The following is a 22,756-nucleotide window of genomic DNA, read 5'->3' as shown; positions in this document are numbered from 1 at the left end:
CTACACAAATTACACATACTAACTCACTGAATTCTTAACAACAACTTTATAAGGCTGTATTATTATTCCTGTCTTTCAAATATGAAGTGCAGAGAGGTTAAATAACTTCCTTAACATCACACGGCAAACAAATAATGGAACCAGGTTTCTAATATGGATAGTACAACTGCAAATGCCTGAGTTCCTAACCTCTAATCCACTGTCCCGGATCTCCAGGAGCTTCTACTCTCACTGACTTCCTCTTTCATTCTCCATCCTACTCACTTCTAGGACCAGTTCTAGCAGAGGATGTTTAAGAAACCCAATCTTACTTGTTTTCACCCGTCTAGCCTAAGCCTTTGGGTAGCCTAGTGCCATCAGGTAAAGTCCTACAGGTCTAGTAGGCTCTGTGACCCAGCAATCTGGGCTTCGGCATGTCTTATCCAACTGTGCAACAGTTCCAACAAACTGAATATCCAAGAAATATGGTAAATGAAGAGCTGACATTATTGTACTTGGTGTTTTCCAGGCTAGGAAAGATGAAAGGGAAGGAAGAATCATAGATTACTTTTATTTTTAAGTAGGGCCAGTCTTTTTTTTTTTTTTTTTTTAAGACTTTATGTATTTGAGGGGCACCTGGGTGGCTCAGATGTTAAGTGTCTGCCTTCAGCTGAGGTCATGATCCCAGGGTCCTGGGATCAAGCCCTGCATCAGACTCCCTGCTCAGTGGGAAGCCTACTTCTCCCTCTCCCACATGCCCTGCTTGTGTTCCCCTCTCTCATTATGTCTCTTTCTGTCAAATAAATAAAATCTTAAAAAAAAAAAAAAAGACTTTATATATTTGAGAGAGAGTGTAAAAGCATGAGAGTGGGGTGAGGGGCAGAGAGAGAAGCAGACTCCCGGCTGAGCAGCGAGCCCGATGTGGGACTCCATCCCAGAACTCCAGAATCATGAGCTCAGCCAAAGGCAGACACTTAACCAACTGAGCCACCCAGGTGCCCAGATTATTCTTAAGAGTATAAAATTCATGACCCATTAATAAGAATGTTAAGTGCTTGTTTGCAAAATTATCCTCCCCTCTAGCCACTAGAGTTAGAAAGATGCAGACATAGAAAGTCTGGTAACTCTACCTTGATCACACCAATTCTACTTCCAGGATATTCTCCTTCCTTGTTTCTGCTAAGATCCTACATACATTTTCAGAAATGACACCTCTCTCTCTCTCTCTCTCTGTTTCCTGTTCATTACTTGTTTGTAAAGTTAATACCTTGGTATTATTTTTCAGTTCTCTCATTTTTGTACATTTTGTACAATACTGTATTAGCTCAATTTGATTAAATACTTATGAGTTCCTACCATGCGCCAGGCTATAAAAAGGATATCTATAAACACAACCCCTGCCCATGAGAAGCTCATAGTCTAGTAAAGAAAACTGATATATAAACAAATAAGTATAATAAAGATTGATTGGTACAAAATAGAGTAAGTTATGAAGTACTATGCAAAGGCTAATAATGCAGTAATTCAGGGCGCCTGGGTGGCTCAGTCAGTTGTGTCTGCCTTCGGCTCAGGTCGTGATCCCAGGGTCCTGGGATCAAGCCCCACATCAGGCTCCCTGCTCAGCGGAAGTCTGCTTCTCCCTCTCCCTCTACCACTCCCTCTGCTTCTGTGCTCTCACTCTGTGAAAAAAATAAATAAAATATTTTTGAAAAATAGAGTAATGTAGTAATTCTGGTAGTTGTTAAGCCAAGCTACAGAAAGAACATACTTGAGTTGTACTGTGAAAGTCATTTGGATTATAAAATATTTAGAGTCATTCCTTTCTATTTACACCGGGCTTATTTTGACACTTTTCTATTAGACAATAAGTTCCTTGAGGTCAGGAATTATATGTTCTGTGTCTTTGTTTCATTCATAGTGCCAAAACATTTCACTGAATGAGTATATTTGGCTCTAAGCAAGTACTTATATTTACATAAATAAATATTTATATTTCTTTATTTTCCCTCTTTTCCCACCAAAGCCCAAACTCATCAGTATATATCTTTGTATCTTTGTATTCTATTTAATTTAATATTAGCCATGTAATTCATTTTTAGAATAGCTTGTTTTACACACAAATGTGTAGTTTCTTTCTCTGCCATGTCTGTTAAGTAAGCATTGAGATTTTTGCTTTTATGGTGTCTTGTGCAAGCATGATAAAAATGGAAAGCTTGGAGGGTTTTTTTTTTTTTTGCTTGCATACAGTTTATGGAAATCTTTCATTGATCATTTTTCTGTAGCAGGTCAAAATATATGAGGTTTCAAGTTGATAAAAATATAGCTTAAAAGTCATGTTAAATTACTATAGCATTAAAGTTACAAAGTAATGAGTAATATGAATTTTACTCCAGGAATAAAATAAGCAACAAGATCTCCTAAATTTCATTAAGTACCATTGAAGTTTACCTGAGTGAACATTTAAACCCATGATCATTTTTGCAAGTTTCAAGGCCAGGACATTTTAAGATTAAAGTTTTAAATGAATTAAAATTATCTTAAAGTATATTAAAATTGTTTGTCAAACATCTAATTGAGAATCTGCTGTTTGGGAGGCGCTGGGGGTACCAAAACAAATTAAGATAGTATTTCTATTTCAAAGAGTTCAAACTTAATATTTAAGGGATTTGTCCGATCTGTATTATAAGGTAAATTCAATTGCCTGCACATAAGTTTCAAATTGATTAAAGTAGAAAAGACCTCTATTTAAGGACTTTAACTCAGTTCAACATTTTTTTAAGCACCGTGGCTTGCACTTAGTAGGTGATAAGTAAATGTTTATTAAATGAATAAACAATAAGAATCATAGAATATAATGTTAGGAATGAGACCTCACTAGGTGAGTTTTTTTAACCCTTTGGTATCAACGTGCTTTTGGTTATCATAGGAATAGTCAGTAGTATTTAATGAAGGAGGCTGGGTTATCTGACATCCAACAGTGCTCTGGGCATTCCCACCCAATGAAGAATTGCCATAGTTCTACACAACTTTGAATGTCTGACTAAATCTATTAAAAATGTAAATTGAGGGGCGCCTGGGTGGCTCAGTGGGTTAGGCCGCTGCCTTCGGCTCGGGTCATGATCTCAGGGTCCTGGGATCGAGCCCCGCATCGGGCTCTCTGCTTGGCGGGGAGCCTGCTTCCCTTCCTCACTCTCTGCCTGCCTCTCTGCCTACTTCGGATCTCTCTCTGTCAAATAAATAAATAAAATCTTTAAAAAAAAAAAAAAATGTAAATTGATGTGTCACTTTCTTCAGAACTGATGTATATATTAAATGCAATTCTTATCAAAACAGCACTTTTTGTGGAAATTTTTAAGAAAATGCAAAGGCCCAAGAACACAGTCTTTACACATAATAAAGCTAGAATACATTACACTTCCAGATATCAAGATTTAAGTATTAACGCAAGTCTAAATCAGTAAGCAAATGGGATAGAAAAGACTTTACAAACAACCAACACATATGTGGTCATTTGTTTTGTGCCAAAAGTAACATTGTAGTGCAGATGGGAAAAGATAGGTTTTTCAATAAATAGTACTCAGTTAATTTTAAAACAATGTATCTTGACTCCTCTTTCACACCATAAACAAAATTCATTTCCAGATGTATTGCAGTCTGAATGTGAAAGACAAAACAAAGTTTAAAAAACAAACACAGGACACTATCTTCATGGGAAGTGTCTAGAAAGGAGCATAGGGAAGTTCTGGGGTACTGTTATTACTCTTGACTTTGCTCTTACTAAAAAGTTGTAAGATGAGATTTATATACACATGCAAGCATAATTTTGTACTTTAGGACATAATACTGAAAAGTTTCTTAAAGTAGTTATGCAAAAAGAAAAGGTCATAATACAAAGGAAGTTTACTTGAAAAAAAAATCTTGAAATTATTGAATAATTTACTCATCTTGTCCATTTTTTCTACCACATTTTTTAAAAAGATTTTATTTACTTATTTGACAGACAGACATCACAAGTAAGCAGAAAGGCAGGCAGAGAGAGAAGGGGGGAAGCAGGATCCCCACTGATAAGAGAGCCCGATATGGGACTTGATCCCAGAACCCTGGGATCATGACCTGAGCCGAAGGCAAAGGCTTTAACCCGCTGAGCCGCCCAGGTGCCCATACCACATGTTTTTTTATTATTTTGTATTATGTTATGTTAGTCACCGTATAGTATGTCATTAGTTTTTTATGTAGTGTTCCATATTTTTGATTACATAGTTGAAATGGATTTCAGTGCACTATAAACTATTCAAGAACAGTGAGATGAATTGCAAATTTTAACGAAAAGTTGAAATTTAATAGATTTGGATTCAAACTTTAAGAAATTTGTAGAAATATGAAATGAGGGGATTTAAATGAATTTCATTAATATAGCTTATTTTTAAAATATGCTATTCTTTGTATATTTTTAAGTGATTATAGCACATTAATACATTTATAGCATGAAGATTATTTACTGGAATTGTCTTTTCAAGGAGTCACTATACAACTTCTCTGTGGTCTCTTATAATACAGTTTCTTTTCTAAGCCTTCCTCTGGACTCCACTTATCAAAGATGAAGGCCAGCCCACTTGTGAAAGTATATATAGATTTTATATTTTATATTTCTGTAATTTATGTAGTTATGTTACCCTAATTCAGTTCAGACTGTTACCCACTTTTTCTTATCAATACTGGTAAGTCTGATCTGTTTTTATTTATCCTATTGCTAATTTTTATTCTGTATTCTCTCTGCTCCGTATTTTTTATCTTTCATGTTCCTGTGGGTTTTTGGTATGGAATGGCTTCTAATCTTTACTAACTTGAATGCACACATATTTACTATAATTAGATGCAAGCATCTATCTCATTAAGACTTCAGTTTAAACATGGTTAAGGAAAGGAAGTCTCCCTCCTCCCAAGAGAGAGCCAGATTATAATGTTATTTCTGGAAAGGATGATTTTAGATTCTCTCCCATGGGTAACAGGGAGCCACTTAAATATTTTATGCAGGGAATACCAATCAGACTTATGTTTGGGAACTATCACTGTGGCAATAGTATTAAAAAGTAAATTGGGATGGTTGGCAAGACTGGAGGCAGAGTCCAGTGAGGAAAATGTTGTAAGAATCCAGGTCATTGTCATCACCATCATGACCCAAACTGAGAAAAGAACCTGGCAGAAATGGGATAAGATCAACTGAACTTAGTCACTGGGTGAGGGAGGAAGAGTTTAAGATGGTTCCCAAATTTCTGATTTGAGTGACTGGATAGGACAGCTGTCTTTCACTAAAACAAGGACCATTTTAAAAAGGTACAGTTTGGGACATGCAGGTAGAAGGTAACCCATGAACATTTGGGTGTGTGAATTTGTTCAGGGGAGATGTATGGGGCAGAGATAAAGATTTGGGAATCACTGCTATATAACTAGAGTTGAAGTCTTTAGAGTAAGAAAGATTAGAAAACATGTTTAATTTAGAAGAAGGGAATGGAAAAGAATGCTGAAGAGTGGTCTCGCGGAAACTGAGGGAGGAGGGAATAAGGAACAATCCTACATGCATTGAGCGATGAATAGGAAGTCAACAATTGAGTCATGGATAGAGCTGTCCATTGTATTTGGCAGTATAAGAATTGTGGTTAACTATTGGCCAAAAAGTTCCAGGGATACGGGGTATAAAACCTTGATTACATGCAATTGGTTAAAGACTAAATGGATTTTGCAGTTTTTTTAGAAGTGAATGAGAGGTGAAGAAATAGAGACAGCAGGTATCCACTCTGTTCCAGGTTCTTGAATATGAAAGATAGGAGAAAAAATAAGAGCCAGGGAAAGACGCAGGATGAAGAGTTTTTCAGTTCTTTTGTTTTTCCCTCTTGTTCCTAGATTAAAATGTTGCTTCTGTTTGCATCTTCGTGAGTTAATGTTAAACTTTGTATTTTTCTATAATTAATCATTCTATAATACTTTGGGTAGTGGCATAAGTTTGAAAGAATCAGGGTTAACCCAAACCAAATTAAGTATAAATACTAAATTATGTGATTTCCATGAATGCACAGGATTAAGAAATATTTATGACAGAAATATGTAAAATCATGATTGAATAAAAGGAAGAAGTTGACAGCGTGTTGGATAAATGTGAGATATCTTACAAATGATTTTTAAATGAGGCCATCTGTTAAAGCTTGCTGATGCTCTCAGTCTGGAGCAAGAGGTTATTTATGTTTTCACGCAAATCAGGCTTTAACCAAAATACTTTGGAAAAAACAGATGCCTTATAGAAATTCATTATTCCTAAAATAATTATAACCCTCTAAATGTTAACATCTCTTTCTACAAAGAATGGTATTATGCTAATACTGTTTATATGTATGAATGTAAAATTATTGTACCATTGCTGTAGTGCAAAGCAATGGTTTCTCCCTACCCCCACCTCAAACCTCCCCCAGGAGATACATGCGTGGAGATACATGCCTGCTTACCAGGACCAATTTTCTACTTATTTAGCCAAAAATAATTGACCTTTGAAAGTCATAACCCAAGTAGTTGCATTTGAACTAAAATCTAAAGACAAACCCACTCTTTCAGACACTCTTTCCTTCTAGTCTCATGGTCTTATTTTGACACCCGCCCTCCCTTAGTCTTACCAGATATATTAAAGTAAAAGAAATTTCATAATAAAATGTAGTCATTTTGTCATATTTCATTAGTGCTGTAGATGAAAAATAGTAATATTTATGAGAAAATGAAGTTCCAGTATTACTGTTATTTTATGAAAATGCATGTTCACTTACTTGTGAAGGGTAAACAGTATGTACAAAAGTGCCTAAAGACAGAGAAATGATGAGAGTCCCTGTCTTCTAGTTCATATTAGATTAATTTGAATCTATATAAAAAGATAAATTTGTGAGGGATGAAAGGAAAAAATTGGAGGGGACTTCTTGTTTGCAGCTTTTATTATTACTGGGAGAGCAGTAGATTAGATACAGAATAATATGTTTGGTTTCTCTAATTTATGGCATTTTTGTTAACGTTGTCCCTGAGTGAAATGCTGAACCAAACCAAATTCCTATGGCCTATGAACTCCTTGCTCAGGGTTCACTTCAGTTCTTCAAGAAGCTTTTATGCCTAGGTTCTTTATTTAGAACGCTAATGCAAGTAGTACTGTTTGGTGTCTTCTTGTCCTCTGAGAATGGTTTTAGCTTCTGTAGGTTATTATTCACTTAACACTAGCAGCTTAGGGGCACCTGGGTGGCTCAGTGGGTTAAGCCTCTGCCTTCAGCTCAGGTCATGATCTCGGAGTCCTGGGTCCGAGCCCCGCATCGGGCTCTCTGCTTAACGGGGAGCCTGCTTCCCCCTCTCTCTCTGCCTACTTGTGATCTCTCTCTGTCAAATAAATTAATTTTTTAAAAAAATCTTAAAACAAAACAAACAAACAAAAAAACCCTAGCGGCTTACTCACTCGGATATTACATCTTATTTCTCCTTCCTAACTGCTCTTCGGGTAGAAATGTTTGTCCCAATTGGGGATGGAAGAAGGACAGAAGAATCACACACATGAAAGGCCCTGCCTAGCTCCTTGCTCATGATAGCAGTCTATACCCACTAATGTCACATTCTATGTCCTCTATCATGTAGTATGCTGTAGTGACCTACAGTAAGGCTTTGCACTGCGTACAGGTTGGAACCTGGGTGAGCTTGGCAAATAACTTCTCTCTGCCTCAGTCTCCTCATCTCTTAAACAGAGATAAGAACAGCACCTCATGCATGGCATAGTTGAGAGGAGTAAATAACTTAATATATTCCAAAGGCTTGGTTGGCACAGGCCTGAAGGGTTACATTTTGGTGGCGGTTTCTCTGACAAAGAAGCATTGCTCTGCTCATGGAAACCAGAAGTATTTATTAGGAGGCAATAGTTCTGCCCTCTATAGTCCTTTATATACCGGAGGAATATTGGTGGTCCGTGTGAAACGGTCCTCAAAATATTGTTCCTCTCATTAAGGACGGAAAAGAAAATACCATGTGCTTTCACAAGCATTATCTCATTTAATCCTCAGAACAATTCTTGCAAAATAGATCAGCCAGTTTTTACATGTGAGAGACCCAAAGCCTGACACAGATCAAATGGCTACTGGGTAACAAAGTCAAGATGTAGAGGCCAAATTCCTGACATGGGGTGTGTAGCTGTTTTCCTCCCTTTCCAGAGGTGGCAAATTAAGAGACCTCACCAGTCTAATCCATCTGCATCTTCTCCCTTCAAGTGAGAGATGGTGCACAGGGTAGACACGCAAATGATGCCTGCTCACTGACCAGTTACTTTTTTTTTTCCTAAAGAGAAAAATACATATTTTGCATCTTAATATTGCATTGGTTTATTTGCACTAAAATATGAGCTGCTGTGACCACAGGAAAGTAAAATAGAACTTCATATGTGAGACAGTTATCCCATTAACTATATCCTCTTCCCTAAGTAGATGATAAAGTCTGAGTTAATGAGAAAGCATCATTCTAGTAGGTTCCTATCCTCATTCTATTTTGATTTTTTTTTACTTCCTTAAAAAAAAATGACTCTGGAATTCTTGCCTTTGGCCAAAAATAATAAAATTCTGCTCTGATAATAACTTTGTTTGAAAATAGGAAAACCATATAAACAACAGTTATTTCCCACCTAAGATAATAATAAAGGTAATAGTGTTTACATGTATAAGGCACTTGTATCATCGGGAACTTTAGAGAATTGAATTTCAAAATAAGGTTATCTTTAGGTATCTTTTTCAAACTGACACACAGCTATGAGAATACTGTGGCTGTTTTGCTCAGCTAAATCATGTTCTTGGATTGAAGCCCTCTCATGTTTACGGTGCTTATGTTAGTCACTCCAGAAACTATCTACCATTCCATCTATGTCTCTGTCTATACCTATACATTTAAGTATATATTCATCACCTCTATTCATATATTTATCTTGCTTTCTTCATGGCACAGAGCAGGAGACTCTCTCACTAACTAGTTGTGTAATACAGTTACGTAGCCTTGTGAAAGTTATCTGACCTCACTCTTCCTCACGTTTTAATCTTTATTATGTGTCAGCCACTGTGCCAGTGGCTCTGTTTCATTTATTGTCATGTAAATGCAAAGGAGAGGCCGAAAGCTTCAGTAACTTACCCAGTGTTACATGGCTGTAAGTAGCAGAGCCAGAATTCAAATACACTTCTGTCTGTAACCTTTGCTGACCACTACCAAAGCACACGACCTCCTCTGATCACACTGCGTTATTTTGATGGAGGTTTTTCATACTACTCACCCTCCCCCACTGTGCCCCTAGCTAACTTCTCTTACAGGTATGAATACGTAATGTCCCGCTAAATAGTTGTCATCATTTTTTTCTACCCCAGCACACCTGAGGGACATGGCCCACTTGCACTTGGCTTAGCATGACTTCTGAAAAGATGAAGATGAAGAGTCCCTTTGATCTTTCAGGATCTGGGTGGTAAAGAGCTTGAAGGATCCCCTTTCTTTGATGCGATCTAAATATGTACTAAGATATAACAGTCCAGAGTATCAGCAAGACACTATTCTAAACACTTCCCTTGTGTTAACTCATTTAATCCTCTCACTTTAAAGTTGAGTCTCCTATTATCATTTTACTGATTCAGGTACTGAGATGCAGAGAGGTACTACTTTGCCTGGCTTGTTGCTCAATTTTTTGCAAAGATGAACCATATACTCAGTGTTGCCCTAGTGAACTCCAACTTGAAGGGACACCTGGTTAAAACTTTGAGAGCAGATATTATTAGTTCTGCCCCCATTCAACTTTTTTTTTTTTTAAGATGTATTTATTTATTTGAGAGACAGAGAAAGAGCACGCACCAAGGGGGTGGGGACAGAGGAGAGAGAGTCCCAAGCATACTCCACACTGTACAGAGCCCTGACGCACAGCCCAATCTCACAACCCTGAGGTCACAAATGAGCTGAAACCAAGAGTCAGTCACTTAACGGACTGCGCCACCCAGGCACCCCTCTCACTTCTTTTCACGTGTTACTTATTTTCTCATGGGCTTCTAAACAAATACCCCCATTGACTTCTAGTTCTTTGCCCCAATAAATGTTTAAGAAGTGTTGTCTTGGGGTGCCTGGTTGGCTCAGTTGGTTAAGTGTCCAACTCGTGATTTTGGCTCAGGTTATGATCTACGGGTCATGGGATCAAGCCACAAGTTGGGCTCCCCACTCAGTGCAGAGTCCCATGGGACTCTCTCTTCCTCTCCCTCTGCACCCCCACAGGTACGCTCATACACTCTCTCTAAAATAAATAAATAAATCTTTTAAAAAGAAGAAGAAGAAGAAGAAATGTTATCTGGTTGGCTGTTCTAAAAAAGGGAACGCTTGAAACAACTACGTATTGACAAGAATGTGTAGTATATATTAGTTAACTCTGGAGTCCACCAGACAGATCTCTCCCACCACTTACTAGTTATGTTAATATAAGCAAGTTACTTCACCTTGTTCCTTGACTGTAAAATTGGAACAATAATAGTATTAGCATCATGAAATGACCATGAGGATGAACCAGGCAAATGCTATGAAGTGCATGGTGCACTTAGTAAATATTAGTCATTACCGGTAATGGTTAATGTCTTCTTTACTGAGCAGGTTTTCTCATGTGCTTTCTTATTTGAAACCTTTTTAATGTAATTCTGTGGCTCTTTTCTCAAATCTTGGTTTTGAAGCAGATACTTTGGAAATGATTTTAATCCTTTCAAATACCAGAATACCATTTTGTAACCCCCCCCCCAAATTTCCTACATTAAGACTTAAGAGGTCTTAACATTAGGGGCACCTGAGTGGCTCAGTTGGTTAAGCATCTGATTCTTGATCTCAGCTCAGGTCTTGATCTTGGGGTCATGAGTTCAAGACAGGCATTGTGCTCCCTGCTGGGTATGGAGCCTACTTAAAAAAAGAAAGAAGTCTTAACATTAAAAAGCAGCTACATTTCTAGTAGTTCAATATAGCAAGTTAGCACAGATAATTTAAATGATACCATTACAGTACTTCATTTTCATTGATCACTTTTTCAGAACACCTTTTTTGTTATGTACCTTACGAATTTAAAACATGACTGAAGATGAATTTCTTAATATGTATAGTATGTTTTCTGAGCCTGTTAATTCTTTAAGGAAATTAAAGGAAAAATAATGAAGACATGTTATACAGGTACTTAATTTTTTTTTAATCTGTGGTAGTACTATGGTAATTAATGCGTATTTTATGCAAACTAGACTATATCTGTTAACGGACACATTACTGTCAAGAAAATATTACTTGTCTTAATTATCAGTAATGAAGCAGGGATAAGCTGCTCACTTAGATATAATATATCTAATGACCTTTTCAGTTAGAGGTTGTGATGAAAGGTATCAGTTTCACAAATTATGCTTCATTCAGCTTCTGGCCTTTGTGTAGATTAATGTTTTGTGGATGAGTTTTAAAGTCAGGCATAAATTGTGTTTGGTGTTTAAAATTGATTTAGTGTCTTGCTTTTAGTACATCATTTTCTTGTTTTTAAAGCCCCAATTTTATCTTCAAGCTTAAAAAAATAGTCCGTAGTAAATTTAGGACTACTTTGCTAGCTGCCAATGTTCTTTTAATCTTACCAAGCAAAATAGTACATATATTTACAATTGTTTAAGCAAAGGACAAGTTTCTTTGTTATTTCTAAATTTAGGACAGCAAGCACCATGTTTATAATGACAGTTTTGAACTAGAAATATATTTATAAAGTATTTTTCCTAATTAGATTTCCTGAGGTAATACAAAGTTTGTTATTGTAATAGAATTTATGAATATCCCTTAATCAACCTCTTACTGAATAATAAATATCTTAGAGTATTAAAACGTCATCCAAGAACTCATAGATTTAGCCTTCTATTCAGGCCAATAGGAGAATTGCTCCCATGTTTTATGTAAGTAAATAAGGATTTAATTTTGGAGGCTAGTGCAATAAAGCATTAACCAAAAAGTGGTTTTCAGATTTTTAGGCTATGGAACCATTTCTTTTATGAAATCTTATCAGATTATAAAGAAATCTTACAAAATTGGAGCTATTCTGCTTGAATGGAAACGTATTCCTATGATAACTTGAAGGAACATAGGACTCTCAAAGAGTAGAGATTTTGTTTTGTTTTGTCTGTTAACATATGATGTATTGTTAGCCCCAGCGGTACAGGTCTGTGAATCGTCAGGCTTACACACTTCACAGCTGTCACCATAGCACACATCCTCCCCAATGTCCATAAAAAAGTAGAGTTTTGATACTATGATCTTCATGGTTCCATCCTAGAACCATCCTAGAGCAGGAAAGAAGAGTACAGACCATCTTTTTCAACCCCCTCATTCTAACAATGTAGCACCTAAAGTTTAAAGATTTAATGTAACCAGCCTAAGTTCCTGTGGTCAGGACGGTGCTATGATTGAAAATCTAAAAAAAAAATGGGGGCAAATGGTTGGCTCAGTTGGTTAAGCATCCGACTCTTGATCTCAGCTCAGGTCTTGATCTGAGGGTCGTGAGTTCAAGGCCCACATGGAGCCTACTAAAAAAAATTATAGTACCTATAGTGATGGAATCTTCCTTACTCTCTGTTGCCCTACTACCATTATAATGAAAACTCTGTAAACAACGGTTTCCAAATTGAGCTTACCTTTGCATTAAGAAAAAAAAAGCCATTGATTTCCATTTTCAAGGACACAGTAAGTTGTCTTACCTGTCCCAAAACATTGATTCTTTATTTACTTCTTGTTCCGTTGCTTTTTTTGGAATAGCAGAATGATGGGTGCTGATTCTCCACTCTGGCTTTGCCAAAGAGCAGGAGCAGGACTGGGTCAGCAAAACAAGAATTTTCCTGTGCTATACTTAAATTCTTTCAATTCCTCAAAGGTATATCCATCCATACAGTGTTGCCTTGGATTGGAATTCTCCATTGAACAGCTCCTCCACCCCCTACCGCTGTCATCTCAACCAGCTTAACTTGTATTTATCCTCCAAGCTATGGTTTCAATGTCACTGCATCCTCGGGCCTTCTCTGGTCCATCCATACTGAGTCTGGATTGGATACCACTCATTTGTGCTCTCACAGCACCCTGTACTGTCTCTATCATAGCAATTACCATGCTGCATTGCAGTTACTTCTGTCATCCCCTTCTACATGCTCACTTCCATAAATATAGAGACCACAAATGTCTTGCTCATCATGGAATCTCTAAAGCCTAGCAGAGTTTCTCACACATGGCTAGCTCCCTGTAGCTATTAGGGAAGGAAGGGAGGGACAAAGACACCATTTCCTCAAAAGATGTAACCTATTGAATGGAGTAAGTCTTAAATGGGTTCCTTGTTGAGGAACAGCCACTAATCATCTTACTTTTTCCCAAAGTCCCAAGAAATTGAATAATGGCTGCCTTCTTCATTTACAAATAAACCCATGGACTTTTAATGGTGATGACATTCTTTAAAGGAAGTATTTATAGTTATTCTTGAGAACTTTAGGATTTTATTTCTTTGTTTTATTCCTGAGAATGGTACTTGTACAACTCATAATTTAACACATGTACTAGGTAGCCATGATGGAATTATTGTCTACAGTGTGAAATGTCCAAACTTGTTTCAGTCACAAATGAGGAATTTAAATATACCTAATCAAGGTCTCATTAAAAGCAGTACCACTCTTACAATTATTAATTATATATATATTTTTTATTGGCAAGAGCAGTTGATGAAGTGACTAGGATACAAGTGATAGGAGAAGAAGTTAGAGAATTGTCCCACTCACTTTTTTCAGAAAGTTCAGAAAGGAAAAGTTAACTTCAAGAAAAAGATCCCTTGAACTTGAGTATGATTCTACTACATATCAGGGAAAATAAATTGCTTAAGGACTTTTAGGGGAAAATAACATGAACATAGCCAGAACAGCAGTTTATATTTAACAGAACTAAATGGTCACATTTTCAAGTAAAGTACGCCCTGGCATTTGAACAGCTGTTATATCTAAATCAGATTTGAATACTGTTGTTTAACCTTCCCAGCTGTAGCGGGGGTGGTTTGTTAGTCTAATTCAGTATAAAATATGCATAGTATACTTAAATTTGAAACTTTAAACACACATTTGTATTAAAATGATAAATTTTAGTCATATAAGCCTATTTTAGATCAACCCATTATCTTTCTGTGAGTTATTTATTGTTCTCAACTATCTTGTATGTTTGAGGAGATTTTAAACAATTAAAATATCCTTTAAACTCTTTCCATATAATTTATGGGGCTTTTTGTTTGTTTCTTTCCTTTTGTGTTAAGAATGAACAAAAAATATATACATTTCTATACATATCATTGCATTGGTGTATTCATAGAAAAGTCTGAATTATATTTTTCCTATATTTCTTGATACCTGATTCTCTGACTACAACTAAATTTTCTTTACTAAAACAATCTGTAGGACAGCAAAATAAAAGACCAGTACTTCTTGGGGCACCTGGGTGGCTAAGTGGGTTAAAGCCTCTGCCTTCGGCTCAGGTCATGATCCCAGGGTCCAGGGATCGAGCCCCACATCAGGCTCTCTGCTCAGCGGGGCTCTCTGCTTCCCCCTCTCTCTGTCTCTGCCTGCCTCTCCACCTACTTGTGATCTCTCTCTGTCAAATAAATAAATAAATTCTTTAAAAAAAAAAAAAAGACCAGTACTTTTTGATCTTTCAGGACTGAGACTAAAAGGGATTAAGATCAAAATACATATAACCATGTAGCAGATGAACATAGTGAACAAAATTTTTTTCATAGAGCCCTACTATACGAGAAAATACTGCTTGTTGTTTGAAAAAGGTAATTTTGGAATAAACACAAATTCTTATTGGCATACATCGTGGTTATATGTACATACACATACAGATACATATAGAAATAGTTTTAGATGTATCTATATTTGTATGTATGTGTCTTTATGTCTTATATACCTAGATATATTATCTAGCTTTGCCTTCTGGAAAGCTTAGAAATAGTAACAACTGAAGGAACACCTCAAGTAACCAGATATTGGTTTCTAAATATCTTTCTTCGCTAATTAAAAAAAAAAAAAAAAGGAGGGCAAAATAGCTAATCCTAGGGCTGGAGCACAGAAAATGTAACAGGAGACTAGAATTTTTTGCCAAAAATAGGAAGGTACTCAAAGAATCATGGGGACCTGAGGAAAGGGACAGGAGCCACTTTGAAGGGGGACCTTTCTCGCCTAATCCTAGCAATTTGAGTTTCAAAGTAAATAATAGAAAATAACCCACTGAGTAAAACGGAAGTCCATGAGTCCATACTGCTATAGATAGATACATAGACAGATACAGGAAAAGAGAAACCTCTTCTTTACAGTAGAATACCAACTAATAAACATCAAAGGAATGATGAAATAGAAAATTACCATTTGACATTGCTGTCCTCACTTCAGATGGGAGTTGTCAGTGGAGGCTAAGGTTGGCTAGTGGGTTTGATGAGGAATAGGATACTGACAGAATCTGAGAATATTTCTCTTACAAACTACTAATCAGTTACAAAGGGAAGAATGGTGACTTTTACAGTGGAAAACCTGATGAACAACATGACAGGTGACCATCACAAGTGGGTTGACATCACAAGTGGCACATCACCTAGATGTGAAGCTCTAGAGAGCAGAGTATCATATCAGTGGTTTCCCTGCCCAAAAAGCGTAATTGGAAAGAAAAAGAAGATAGACCCATGTTTATGTTTAGCTTACAGAAAAAAAAAAAAAGTCATGTATTCTTGAAAAACCGTCAACATGAAAGGCAAGGAGAGACTAAGAATATGAGAAGAGAATGAATGTCCTGATATTGCTGCGGCAGTTGACAAAAGTGTGAGTGGGGTCTGTGGATTGACGCTAGTGTTGTATCAGTGTTGACTTCCAGACTTGAAGGATGGTGTGAGGGTTATTTAAGAGAATGTCCTTGCTTTGGAAAATACACACCAGATTAGTAGGGATGATAAGAATCATGTGCTAGTTGTTCTTTAATTGTTGAGAAAAAGGCTAGTCATGGGTATATAAACATGCTTGGAGAAGTATACCTATATTTATTTTTTTTAAGTATACCTATATTTAAAGAAAGATAATTTAAAGAAAGATGAAGTGTTAAAAGTTGGGGAATCTAGGTATGAGGTATATGAGAGGTATATGAGAATTTTGTTCTGTTCTTGCATACTTTTCCATGTTTGAAAATGTTTCAACAGATTGTTCTAAAGTGTTTGTTTAAAAGGTAATATAATAAATATCTCTGTCAAATACATTAATATTTCTACAGTAAAACTTATGAGTACTTACACAAGGCTGATTAATAAAAACTACAGATAGCTTTATGCTAGTTCAGGCTTTGCCACCAAATGAGTTAGGGTATTCACAGTATTTTAGATTTGAGAATTGAAGATAAAGATTGTGGATCCGTGTAAGGTATCTGAGGCCCAGATAAATAAGTTTTCCTATCTCACACAGAATGTAGTAAAACTAAGTCCAGAACCAAAGTCTCCTGATTCACAATCCAGTAGTCCTTGCATGACAGATTAGTGAAACAAGATCGGGATATTTGTGTTCAAATTCTGACCTTTGGGAATTCATTCAGGGAAGTGTTATATTTACAAACTGTCCCTTAGAGCTACCTTATTAGTTTCACCTAGAGGACATGTTCCATGTTGCAATTTTCAGAAGCATCCCAAAGAAGTATAGAAAAGCTTCTTCTTTTCCTCCCCTCTTCCCAACAGGGTGATAAAATGTAGGAATGAGTAGATTTTTTCCTCTCCTCTCTGCCTCACATCCCTATCCCAGCTCTCTTACCCTTTAAGATTTTCTTCCTCTCTATAGGGTTATAGTACAGACTTGAGCTTCAGTCACTACTATTTTCTGATTCTGATTTACCAATCACTTGAATAAGACCTAATATGTTGAAGGATAATAACATATAATATCCTATTAGTTTCAGGTGTATATTATAGTAATTCATTATTTTTATACATTATAAAATGATCCCTATGATTAGTCTAGTTAACATTTGTCACCATTCAAAGTTATTACAATATATTGACTATATTTCCTGTAGTGTACATTCATCCCCATCCCCATGCCCAGTGTGTTTATAAAGTTTTAAATAGCCATTGACTTGAACTGTTGTGTTAAAAAAAAAAAAGTCTTCCCTGGATCATATATCTTCCCATACTGTTTTAGATAGTTAATACTTTTGTACTTAAGTATTTCCTTCTCCTCTTTTTATGTCCTTGTCTTACTAGTAAAAGAAAATATTTGGGGGTATTTTCAGTTATATAGCCAGCCAATATTGGTAAGTCCATTTTGAGGATTGAATGTTATTATTTAAACTGTCACAATTGCTTAAGTGGGTTTTCAGTAAGCTTCTTCTATCTCTTAATATTTTTATTCCTTAAATCCTTTTAAAAGATTTTCTGGAAATAACCAAGAATTGTTAGAGTTTTCCTACTTAAATATCTACATGATTAAAATAAGATTGCTTATGAGTAAAATTATTGTCCTAATTAACTTCTAATGTCTTTCGACTTACCTTGGGATACAAATATTCAATGTCTTATTTTTTTTAAGATTTTCTATTTATTCATTTGAGAGAGACCACACAAGTTAGCAAGAGCACAAGCAGAGAGGAGAGTCAGGGAAAAGCAGACTCCCCAGTGAGCAGGGACCCAGACCCTGATGCAGGGCTTAATCTCAGGACCCTGGGATCATGACCTGAGCCAAAGAGAGACACTTAACTGACTAAGTCACCCAGGAGCCTCATAATGTCCTATTTAAAATGTGTGTCCAAAAGTATGTCCTCAATATAATTTTTTAAATAGCTATGTTTCTGGGCTTCTGAAACTGCATTTTTCTACTCTTATTCCTACAGCTTGATGTCCCGGTCAGGTTTTTTTTGTTTTGGGGTTTTTTTTTTTTTAGATTTATTTATTTATTTCATGGGGGGGAGGGGCAGAGGGAGAAGATGAGAGAATCTCAAGCAGACTCCCTGCTGAGCGCAAAGCCCAACACATCATAACCTGAGCCGAAATCAAGAATCGGACCTTTAACCAACTGAGATACCCAGGTGCCCCCCCAGGTCAGTTATTTCTTTTCCTGTGCTTTCAGTTTACTAATTTAATAGAGTTAAGGGTTTTGTAGATTTTGTAGATTCTGAATATGCACATTTTTCATCTATTATTCTAAATGGAGGCTTGATAATTCATATATATATGTATATGTAAATATCTTTAATTTTTATATATTATATCCTTAGATTGTATATCAACTGTGAATACAGTAGTGAGCAAGTAATATATTGATGAATTATATTCCTGTCTGTCCTTCTAAGTCTACTTTATTTAGTAAATAGATTATAATTGCATTTCCCAAGTAAACTTTTTAGTCTCCTTTAATTGCATAATAGGTACCTGAAGTTATAATATACATGTAAGACAGAAGTGCTTTGAGCACTAACATTATTTTATTTAAATAATTAGGCTTGAATTAAAAATATATATAGGAGAAGACAGAAATGGCAATTTATTGTTTATATGGAATTTCAGTTTGGGATGATGAGAAAGTTCTGGAGATAGGTAGTAGTACAACTATGGGAATATACTTAATGACACTGAAATATACATTTAAAAATGATTACGTGATAAATTTTATGTTATTTATATTTTATCACTATATATATTTAAAATCTCATTCATAGTTTTTTCTCTGTAGGTGTTTCTTCCTTGTCATGGACATTTCATAGCATTTAGCCTTTAACCATAACATATGCTATTTATTCATTTAATGTATGTTAGTTTTATTTTATGTTAGGTGTACATTCTGGATGTAAAAAATCAATGAAAAGTATTTTTTAAATTGACTCCACCATACTTTTTAGCTATGTGATCTTACATAAAGTAGTCAACCCCTCCAAATTTCAGTTTTCTTATGTATAAAATAAGGATAATAATACCTGTTCAAAAGGTTGTTACAAGGAGTAGTTAATATAAAAATTTTTATTGGGTAAAATGAATGTTATTCATGTAAAGCACTTAGCACACAGTGAAATGCATAGAAAGCACTCACGAAATTGTATCTGCTAGCACTTCTTATTAAACACTGCAGGGACACCTGGCTGGCTCAGTGAGAGGAGCGTGTGCAGCTCTTGAGCTCAGGGTAGTGAGTTCAAGCCCCACATTGGATGGAGAGATTACTAAAAAATAATAATAATAATAAACTTCAAAAAAAATGGCAGATATTTTTGCCTCTGTTGCTTGTAATTCTTATTTGTCTTTGGGGCTGCATAGATGGGTTACATCTTAGAGCCAGTGTCTGCAGTCTCTTTGTTTACTTGACTTGACATGCTAAAGATGACAAACACAAAGGATCCTCTGACCCTATGCTTGGTCTCTTAGGGCCCCTTCAACCTTTCAGGCGTTGTACCAGTGGCTTAGTCAACAAGCCCACTAAAAGGGGGAACAGAGAATAAAGACAGGCATGCAACATGCTGGTATTTCTATGAAGCAGCCCTCATTGCCCAGCTATCCCCAGAAAGCTTGAAACAGCTCTAACACTTTTCAGATTTAGGTAGCCTCTTTATTCATTTATCTTGTGGGGCTTAGTTTTAAATAATTACTGTTGATCAAAAAGGTTAAACCAGTATTTTTCAAAGTATAAATACACTATTTTTAACATAATTTATAAACTTAAAATCGTAAAAACTTAAATCTTAAAACTAAATCTAAAAACTTAAAAACTTAAATCTTAAAAACTTAAAATCTGCTTCATTTATGAGAGGATTTGAGGCAGAGTTCTAATTGCTATTATTATCACATTCCTGAAATACAAAGTAACTAGACAAAAAGGAACCACAGAAGTTTTTCTCTTCAGTCTCTTTTCTGTAGGCACCTTGTCCCTTTTCTATGGGTATCCTGCTGTTCTAGAGCAAGCCTGTGGTTTCTCTGGTAGAAGTCTGTGCTACTACTTCACGGCATTTTTTTTTAAGATTTTTATTTGTTTATTTGACAGAGAGAAACAGCGAGAAAGGGAACACAAGCAGGGGGAGTGGGAGAGGGAGAAGCAGGCTTCCCGCTGAGCAGGGAGCCCGATGAGGGGCTCAGTCCCAGGACACTGGGATCATGACCTGAGCCGAAGGCATACACTTAACAACTGAGCCACCCAGGCACCCTTACGTCCTATTTTTTAAGGAAACCAAAGTATCTTCAGATTGAAAAAGAAATATTAGGACGGTTTTTTGTTTTTTTTTTTTTAAGTTAATATGACTTCTCTTGAAAATAATTCTCAAATTGTTTGAAACTGAAAGCCAAGAACATGGAGGGAAGTAGAAATAACATGAAAGAGCTAAATATATCAACTCTCATGTATTTGCCCCAAAACTTAAAATTTAAAAATATTGTATGCATTCATATATTCTGCACTGTAACTTCAGCTAGAGCACACTTCTGAAATCTGATAGGAACAATATTGTAAAGTTTAATTATATTTTTACGGCCTGTGCCATCTGTGCTTTTGTTCTGCTTACAATATTAATAGAGTATTCAAAAAAATAATACATTTAGTTTGGAGTGCAATCATCTTATCATAAATGCATCAAAGCAAATTATCTCTTATCATTTCAGATCCTATTCTTGTGTGGTGGATTTTTGTATTTCAAAACAGAAAAACCTCTTAGCTACTAAAAGCTGTGTGTGGTTGATTCAAACAGAAGACACAAAACCTGTGTTTTTGTTACTTGAAACAAATTCTAATTTAGATGAAAGAAAACACTATGATTATTTAATATATAGTAACATATGACTTAAAGATTATTTACTGATATCTAACAATTCTGACTTTTTTTTTTTTTAAAGATTTTACTTATTTATTTGAGAGAGAGAGAGAGAATGAGAGTGGCAGAGAGAGAGCATGAGAAGGGGAAGGGTCAGAGGGAGAAGCAGACTCCCTGCCAAGCAGGGATCCTGATACGGGACTCAATCCCAGGACTCCAGGATCATGACCTGAGCCGAAGGCAGTCGCTTAACCAACTGAGCCACCCAGGTGCCCCAACAATTCTGACTTTTGAAGTCACCATGTGAATGTACCTATATTTAATTGCTTTATCGTTAGGAACTTTTTATTGAAGTAAATAGATTTAAGAACTATTACTGTATTAACTTGAAACATGCAGGTGCAAAATCTTTCTAGTTGATATTTTAATAATTTCTCCAAAAAATATTACAAAGGCTAAAATTTCTCTGGAACTAGAGTCTAGTTATTATATACCTTAACAAATGATAATGATGGTTATGTCTTGTTTTTTTAAATTCTTTAAATGAAAAAAAAAATCACAACATCTTATTTCTCTAGAGGCAAGAAATGTGTAGTAAATTAATTTTTGTTGTGTTTAAACATCACAAATGTTTGACATTCTACATGTTAAATTTTCAGAATGATGTGTTTCATACATAACACAACCTAATATTTAACATCACATATAAGTTCATATATGAGATATATAATTCCATATACATAACCATATGAAGTGAATCTTATAATTCACATTGGTAGGAATCCTCTCTAATATCCTTGATATTCAACTAAAGATATCAACTTGTAAAGGACTTTATTTTACCAGGTATAGTCTATTGAAAATTTTTTTAGGGTTGCCTGGGTAGCTCAGTTGGTTAAGCATATGGCTCATGATTCTGGCTCAGGTTATGATCTCAAGATCATGAGATTGAGCCCCACATCAGGCTCTGTGCTCAGCCAGTAGTCTGCTTAAGGTTCTCATCCCTCTTCCCTCTCCCTCCACCTTTCCCCTGCTTGCACTCCCTCACTCTCCCTCTCTCTAAGATAAATAAATAAATCTTTTAAAAAAATAAATGTGTGTGTGTATATTTTTATTTATTTATTTATTTTTACTAAGTAAATTCTACCCCCATCTTGGGCTTAAACTCATGACCCTGAGATCAAGAGTCACTTTCTCTACTCACTGAGCCAGTCAGGGGTCCCATACTGAAAATAATTTTTTATATACAACAAATAGTGAATCATCTTTGTGTGTTGTAAGTGTGGAAAATGTAATAGATTCACATATCAGGACCAGTCTTTATCTATTCTATAACAATATGTTATTTTATAATGCCTTCTGTGACTCACATATGTTCCTACAACTCCAGGGTAAGAATTGATCAATTCTACTTTAAGAGTTGATGCTTTCTTTTTTCTTTAAATTACACAAGTAATACTTGACTAATTCTATACTAGTTTCTTATTGCTGCTGTACCAAATTAGCACAAATTTAGTGGCCCTTAAAATAACCCAGTTTTATTCTGTTACAGTTCTGGAGATCGGAAGTCCCAAATCAGTCTTACTGGACTAAAATCCAGGTGACAGTAAGGCCAGTTCCTTCTGAAGGCTCTCAGAGAGGGTCTACTTCTTGCCTTTTCCAGTTCTAGAGGCTGCCAGCCTGCCTTAGCTTATGGCCACATTACCCCAGCCTCTGCTTCCGTCATCACATCACCTTTCCTCTGACTTTGACCCCCCCCCCCCCCCCCGCCAAGGGTTCTTGTGATTACACTGGTCTTAGGACAGTCTTCGTATCCTAGCATCCTTAACTCAATCACATCCAAGAAGCCCCTTTTGCCATGCATCACATCTTTCCAGGTGCCAGGGCTTAAAGGTATATACATCTTTCGGGGCATACCAGGGTG

General features: G+C 36.0%; 1 protein-coding gene across 2 annotated transcripts in view; it reads left to right on the top strand.

Annotated features, from left to right (window-relative positions):
- The window catches only part of ELP4 (elongator acetyltransferase complex subunit 4), a 247,570-nt gene that overhangs the window by 161,783 nt on the left and 63,031 nt on the right, over positions 1–22,756 (top strand). The window contains exon 10 of one of the 2 annotated variants that reach the window (XR_013967578.1): positions 17,938–18,144. The exons of the other annotated variant lie outside the window; for it this stretch is intronic. The gene's annotated coding sequence lies outside the window, so the exon portion shown is untranslated. The remainder of the gene's footprint in view (positions 1–17,937; positions 18,145–22,756) is intronic. 2 annotated transcript variants of the gene reach the window in all.

Source organism: Martes martes, assembly GCF_963455335.1.
Source record: "Martes martes genome assembly, chromosome: 10".
Lineage (NCBI taxonomy): Eukaryota > Metazoa > Chordata > Mammalia > Carnivora > Mustelidae > Martes > Martes martes.
This window is presented reverse-complemented; position numbering and strand designations above follow the sequence as displayed.